The sequence below is a fragment of the Schistocerca cancellata genome, chromosome 7 (genome assembly GCF_023864275.1).
Source record: "Schistocerca cancellata isolate TAMUIC-IGC-003103 chromosome 7, iqSchCanc2.1, whole genome shotgun sequence".
In the NCBI taxonomy this organism is placed as follows: domain Eukaryota; kingdom Metazoa; phylum Arthropoda; class Insecta; order Orthoptera; family Acrididae; genus Schistocerca; species Schistocerca cancellata.
In genome coordinates this window covers 377,844,437-377,851,508 of record NC_064632.1, presented here as the reverse complement: position 1 = coordinate 377,851,508, position 7,072 = coordinate 377,844,437, and the positions used below count along the sequence as shown (strand labels likewise).

The 7,072-nt window shown below is 41.7% G+C and overlaps 1 pseudogene; it reads right to left on the bottom strand.

Moving 5' to 3' along the window:
- Nucleotides 1-5,343: 5,343 nt before the first annotated feature.
- On the bottom strand, nucleotides 5,344-5,461 carry LOC126093762 (5S ribosomal RNA; annotated as a pseudogene).
- Nucleotides 5,462-7,072: the final 1,611 nt, after the last annotated feature.

The following is a 7,072-nucleotide window of genomic DNA, read 5'->3' as shown; positions in this document are numbered from 1 at the left end:
AGTAGAACAGACACACTACATTGATCACCGTCATACAGGCCATACACTTGCTGGTAACTCACTACGATGTCACTGGCTACAAAACATGATCGGACCTGGTTTGCATAGAAAGCTGGACAGTAAAGGTTACAGTTCAGATGACTTAAGATTATTGGCATTATTCTGTTTCAGTATCACCATGTTCTGATTTTTCAACTAGATACCCCCCAAGGCCAGCTGTTGGCGTCCTGGTTTGAGATACATCAACACGGACGGCGTTCAACTACTGCGCTGACCTGCACATTCTCTAACCCACTGGGTTGCCAGATTCTGACAGACCACCACACACCATCCCATAAGACTGTTGAACTGAGACAGAGTTGAAGCAGCAAGGAAAGTACCCGTATCTGTCATCCAAGCTGAGTTAAACTCGATGACCAGCCAGATTAGGCATTGTTAGTGCTAGAGGCGTCAGGTCATTGTACTGAATTTTGTGTTGAATTTAGTACCATGACACCTTGCTACCTTTTATCAAACTTTCCCCCCCATGAACCATAGACATTGCCGTTGGTGGGGAGGATTGCGTGCCTCAGCGATACAGATGGCCGTACCGTACGTGAACCACAACGGGGGCGGGGGGTGGGGGGGTGGGGGGTGAGAGGCCAGACAAACATGTGGTTCCTGAAGAGGGGCAGCAGCCTTTTCAGTAGTTGCAGGGGCAACAGTCTGGATGACTGACTGATCTGGCCTTGCAACACTAACCAAATCGGCCTTGCTGTGCTGGTACTGCAAACGGCTGAAACCAAGGAGAAACTACAGCCGTAATTTTTCCCGAGGGCATGCAGCTTTACTGTATGGTTAAATGATGATGGCGTCCTCTTGGGTAAAACATTCCGGAGGTAAAATAGTCCCCCATTCGGATCTCCGGGCGGGGACTACTCAAGAGGACGTCGTTATCAGGAGAAAGAAAACTGGCGTTCCACGGATCGGAGCGTGGAATGTCAGATCCCTTAATCGAGCAGGTAGATTAGAAAATTTAAAAAGGGAAATGGATAGGTTGAAGTTAGATAGAGTGGGAATTAGTGAAGTTCGGTGGCAGGAGGAAAAAGGCATTTGGTCAGGTGAATACAGGGTTACAAATACAAAATCAAATAGGGGTAATGCAGGAGTAGGTTTAATAATGAATAAAAAAAATAGGAGTGCGGGTAAGCTACTACAAACAGCATAGTGAACGCATTATTGTGGCCAAGATAGACACGAAGCCCATGCCTACTGCAGTAGTACAAGTTTATATGCCAACTATCTCTGCAGATGATGAAGAAATTGATGAAATGTATGATGAGATAAAAGAAATTATTCAGGTAGTGAAGCGAGACGATAATTTAATAGTCATGGGTGACTGGACCTAAACACTAGGAAGAGGAAGAGAAGGGAACGTAGTAGGTGAATATGGATTACGGCTAAGTATTGAAAGAGGAAGCCGACTGGTAGAATTTTGCACAGAGCATAACTTAATCATAGCTAACACTTGGTTCAAGAATCATGAAAGAAGGTTGTATACATGGAAGAACCTTGGAGATACTAGAAGGTTTCAGATAGATTGTATAATGGTAAGACAGAGATTTAGGAACCAGATTTAAATTGTAAGACATTTCCAGGGGCAGATGTGGACGCTGACCACAATCTATTGGTTATGAACTGTAGATTAAAACTGAAGAAACTGCAAAAAGGTGGGAATTTAAGGAGATGGGACCTGGATAAACTGAAAGAACCAGAGGTTGTACAGAGTTTCAGGGAGGGCATAAGGGAACAATTGACAGGAATGAGGGAAAGAAATACAGTAGAAGAAGAATGGGTAGCTCTGAGAGATGAAGTAGTGAAGGCAGCAGAGGATCAAGTAGGCAAAAAGACGAGGGCTAGTAGAAATCCTTGGGTAACATAAGAAATATTGAATTTAACTGATGAAAGGAGAAAATATAAAAACGCAGTGAATGAAGCAGGCAAAAGGGAATACAAACGTCTCAAAAATGAGATCGACAGGAACTGCAAAATTGCTAAGCAGGAATGGCTAGAGGACAAATGTAAGGATGTAGAGGCTTATCTCACTAGGGGTAAGATAGATACTGCCTACAGGAAAATTAAAGAGACCTTTGGAGAAAAGAGAACCACTTGTATGAATATCAAGAACTCAGATGGAAACCCAGTTCTAAGCAAAGAAGGGAAAGCAGAAAGGTGGTAGGAGTATATAGAGGGTCTATACAAGGGCGATGTACTTGAGGACAATATTATGGAAATGGAAGAGGATGTAGATAAAGATGAAATGGGAGATACGATACTGCCTGAAGAGTTTGACAGAGCACTGAAAGACCTGAGTCAAACAAGGCCCCGGGAGTAGACAACATTCCGTTGTAACTACTGACGGCCTTGGGAGAGCCAGTCCTCACAAAATTCTACCATCTGGTGAGCAAGATGTATGAGACAGGCGAAATACCCTCAGACTTCAAGAAGAATATAATAATTCCAATCCCAAAGAAAGCAGTTGTTGACAGATGTGAAAATTACCGAACTATAGTTTAATAAGTCACAGCTGCAAAATACTAACGCGAATTCTTTAGAGACGAATGGAAAAACTGGTAGAAGCCGACCTCGGGGAAGATCAGTTTGGATTCTGCAGATATGTTGGAACACGTTAGGCAATACTGACCCTACGATTTATCTTAGAAAATAGATTAAGGAAAGGCAAACCTACATTTCTAGCATTTGTGGACTTAGAGAAAGCTTTTGACAATGTTGACTGGAATACTCTCTTTCAAATTCTAAAGGTGGTAGGGGTAAACTACAAGGAGCGAAAGGCTACTTACAATTTGTACAGAAACCAGATGGCAGTTATAAGAGTCGAGGGGCATGAAAGGGAAGCAGCGGTTGGGAAGGGAGTGAGACAGGGTTGTAGCCTGTCCCCGATGTTATTCAATATGTATATTGAGCAAGCAGTAAAGGAAACAAAAGAAAAATTCGGAGTAGGTATTAATGTCCATGGAGAAGAAATAAAAACGTTGAGGTTCGCCGATGACATTGTAATTCTGTCAGAGACAGCAAAGGACTTGGAAGAGCAGTTGAACGGAATGGACAGTGTCTTGAAAGGAGGATATAAGATGAACATCAACAAAAGCAAAACGAGGATAATGGAATGTAGTCGAATTAAGTCGGGTGATGCTGAGGGAATTAGATTAGGAAATGAGACACTTAAAGTAGTAAAGGAGTTTTGCTATTTGGGGAGCAAAATAACTGATGATGGTCGAAGTAGAGAGGATATAAAATGTAGCCTGGCAATGGCAAGGAAAGCGTTTCTGAAGAAGAGAAATTTGTTAACATCGAGTTTAGATTTAAGTATCAGGAAGTCGTTTCTGGAAGTATTTGTATGGAGTGTAGCCATGTATGGAAGTGAAACATGGACGATAAATAGTTTGGAGAAGAAGAGGATAGAAGCTTTGGAAATGTGGTGCTACAGAAGAATGCTGAAGATTAGATGGGTAAATCACATAACTAATGAGGAGGTATTGAATAGAATTGGGGAGAAGAGGAGTTTGTGGCACAACTTGACAAGAAGAAGGGACCGGTTGGTAGGACATGTTCTGAGGCATCAAGGGATCACAAATTTAGCATTGGAGCGCAGCGTGGAGGGTAAAAATCGCAGAGGGAGACCAATAAATGAATACACTAAGCAGATTCAGAAGGATGTAGGTTGCAGTAAGTACTGGGAGATGAAGAAGCTTGCACAGGATAGGGTAGCATGGAGAGCTGCATCAAAGCAGTCTCAGGACTGAAGACAACAACAACAACATTAAACTTTATTAAACTATTTTTTTGTCTGAATTTTTGTCTTTGTGCATATTTTATATTTATTATTGGTGTATCTTTATACCAAGCGCATGTGTATGAAGGAACTGTGCCTACAGTTCACTTTAGCTTTTTTAATAAAGTTGTGTTTCCTAGGGAAAGACACGCCCTAGTTCTGCTGCAGTCCTATCACTGTATAAACACAATAAATAAAACGTTGTTATTTGAAATTCTTCCTGAGTTTGCAGTTTTACTGGTCATAAATGTATTTCAATCGCAATAGCAACGATAGCACTCTTTTCCAGCACAGCAGCTCACTTCAAAACAACCGCTGGTTAGCATACAACGGACATCTCCAGTCAACACATTGAAAAAATAAGGTTGCACAGAGCTTAAAAATTTACAGTCGATCGTAATAGAAAATAATTGGATGTAGTAGCACTGTTAATGCCAGTTTCTCAGTTACTGGGTCAGGGTCGTTGCTTTTTACAGCTTTCCGTGTTCTGCAGTGCACGCTTTCCACGGAAGAGTTATGGAGCAGTTCGTCAGAGCGACAGAGTAACTGGTTAATGTATGCAAATTGTCGCAAATGTCGTCAGTTGGCATCTGGGGACTGAAACAGGCCGCTGTGCAACTGAAATACTAGAAGCGATGCTATGAAGGGACAGTGCCAGAATGCATAATGAATGAATGTCCGGTCTTCTGCAGGCTGCCGAACAATCGCCTCTTGACGCGGAAGACAGAATGATGAGCGAATAGCTTAGACCCATGTTTTCCAACCTTTTGAGTTCATGGCGCCCCTGACCAGCTGTGCTGTTTCCTTGGCTCCCCTCCACTGTCCAACAGAGTACACGGAATGAAATTCGCAAAGACATGTCATGATATGGACATTTCCCCTGTTGCTGTGCGGTGAAATTGCGCTGCAGCGTCACACATTCATCCTTCGACCACCGAAGATTATAATTTTGCTTTTTCCGACGATACCTGTACAAACATCAATTTTGACTAATTTGCACTCTTTTTTCTTGTCTTAAAGTATATAAAATTAGAAAGACGCATCTTCAGTCCCTATATCGTGATACATTTACCCGAAAATCTAGTTTTCTGCGGACGAGGTTTATACAGTTCACCACATTTGTGACTGTATGTAGTACTTGATTTAGATCGGCACTCAGATGCTGCGAAGTAAATGCTTCTCTATGGATATTGCAATAATACTAGGAGATTTGCCGCGGGTGGTGCTTGTAGACCAGAGTAACGCCCCGAAATGGATCGCGCACCGTCAGTGTACACTCCAACACAGTAACCCCAGTTACTCAAAGATTCTGTCATGAAGTTGTCCACTATTTTCATTAGATCTTTCCCTGTCGTACCAACATTTATTTCCTTACAGAAAGCAGTCTGTCTTCAGGGCACAAGTGGCCCATCGGGACCATCCGACCGCGTGTCACCCTGAGGTGAGAGCCGCTACTTTTCGGTCGAGTAGCTCCTCAGTTGTCATCACGAGTCTGAGTGCACCCCGAAAAATGGCAACAGCACATGGGGGCCCGGATGGTCACCCATCCAAGTGCCAGCCACGCCCCACAGAGCTTAACTTCGGTGAATTGATGGGAATCGGTGTATCCACTGCGGCAAGGCCGTTGCCGCCTTACACAACGGATCTTCCATAATTCGTTACTTTTTTCCATCAACAAATCACACATAGCAAGTTGAATGAGCCTCTCTATTGCTATCAATGGCCTCATCAAGCTGCAAATCAAAATCCCTCCCTCTTAATTTTTTTTCTGTAATTAGTTCATCAAGAATCATAAATCTTGAATTCGGCAACTACTTGTAGTATCAGACAAAGAAATGAGCAAAAGTTGTTTTGCCATGGTCTTTCGAAACATAATGTGCACCATTTCAATAGCAAGTGTTAGAATTAGTGCTTCTTGCAATTGCATGGGCTTTATTACATTTTGCTACTTTGCATTGTAGGACACTACTCCGCATTTTAGGACACCAGAACTGCCTTATTGAATAGTTTCACCTGCTTATTAAGTGATCATCTTTATTCTTTCATTTAACTCGATTTTCTAGAAAAATATTCTCTGGGTTTGGCCACGTCGTTATTTTGAGCACTTTATCAACGACGTTTTAATTTCCTAGGTGAAATTCCCAGAAATAGACAAGAATTGAAACTCCTTGCGGAAGGCTAATACCCGGTTATGACATCATTCATAATTTCTCACAATCTGAATTTATTTTTTTAGGGGATAATCCCAACTGAAAAAGGGCTAATTTTTCCCAAAAACTTCGAAAAATTCTAAAACAGTTAGTGACATTACAAGTTTTCAAATAATGTGCTCCACAACCCAACTTCTTTTAAAAGGAAAGGGAACACAAAAAATTTAAAATTGTTAGTTTAGACAGGGAGATAGCCCCGACAAAACTCTACCACCTGGTGAGCAAGATGTATCAGACAGGCGAAATACCCCCAGACTTCAAGAAGAATTTAATAATTACAGTCCCAAAGAAATCATCTCTTTACAGGTGTGAAAATTACCGAACTATCAGCGTAATAAGTCATGGCTGCAAAAAACTAACATGAATTTTTTACAGACAAATGGAAAAACTGGTAGAAGCCGACCTCAGGGAGGATCTGTGGATTCCGTAAAAATGTTGGAACACGTGAGGCAATACTGACCCTACGACTTATCTTAGAAAATAGATTAAGGAAAGGCCAACCTACATTTCTAGCATTTCTAGACTTACAGAAAGTGTTGACTGGAATATTCTCTTTCGAATTCGGAAGGTGACAGGGGTGAAATACAGGGAGCGAAAGGCTATTACAGTTTGTACAGAAACCAGATGGCAGTTATAAGAGTCGAGGGGCATGAAAGAGAAGCAGTGGTTGGGAAGGGAGTGAGACAGGGTTGTAGCCTATCCCCGATGTTACACAATCTGTATATTGAGCAAGCAGTAAAGGAAACAAAAGAAAAATTCGGAATAAGAATTAAAATCCATGGAGAAGAAATAAAAACTTTGAGGTTTATCGATGACATTGTAATTGTGTCAGAGACAGCAAAGGACCTGGAAGAGCAGTTGAACGGAATGGACAGTGTCTTGAAAGGAGGATATAAGATGAACATCAACAAAAGTAAACTGAGGATAATGGAATGTAGTCGAAGTGAATCAGGTGATGCTGAGAGAATTAGATTACGAAATGAGACAAAGTAGTAGATGAGTTTTGCTGTTTGGGAAGCAAAATAACGAT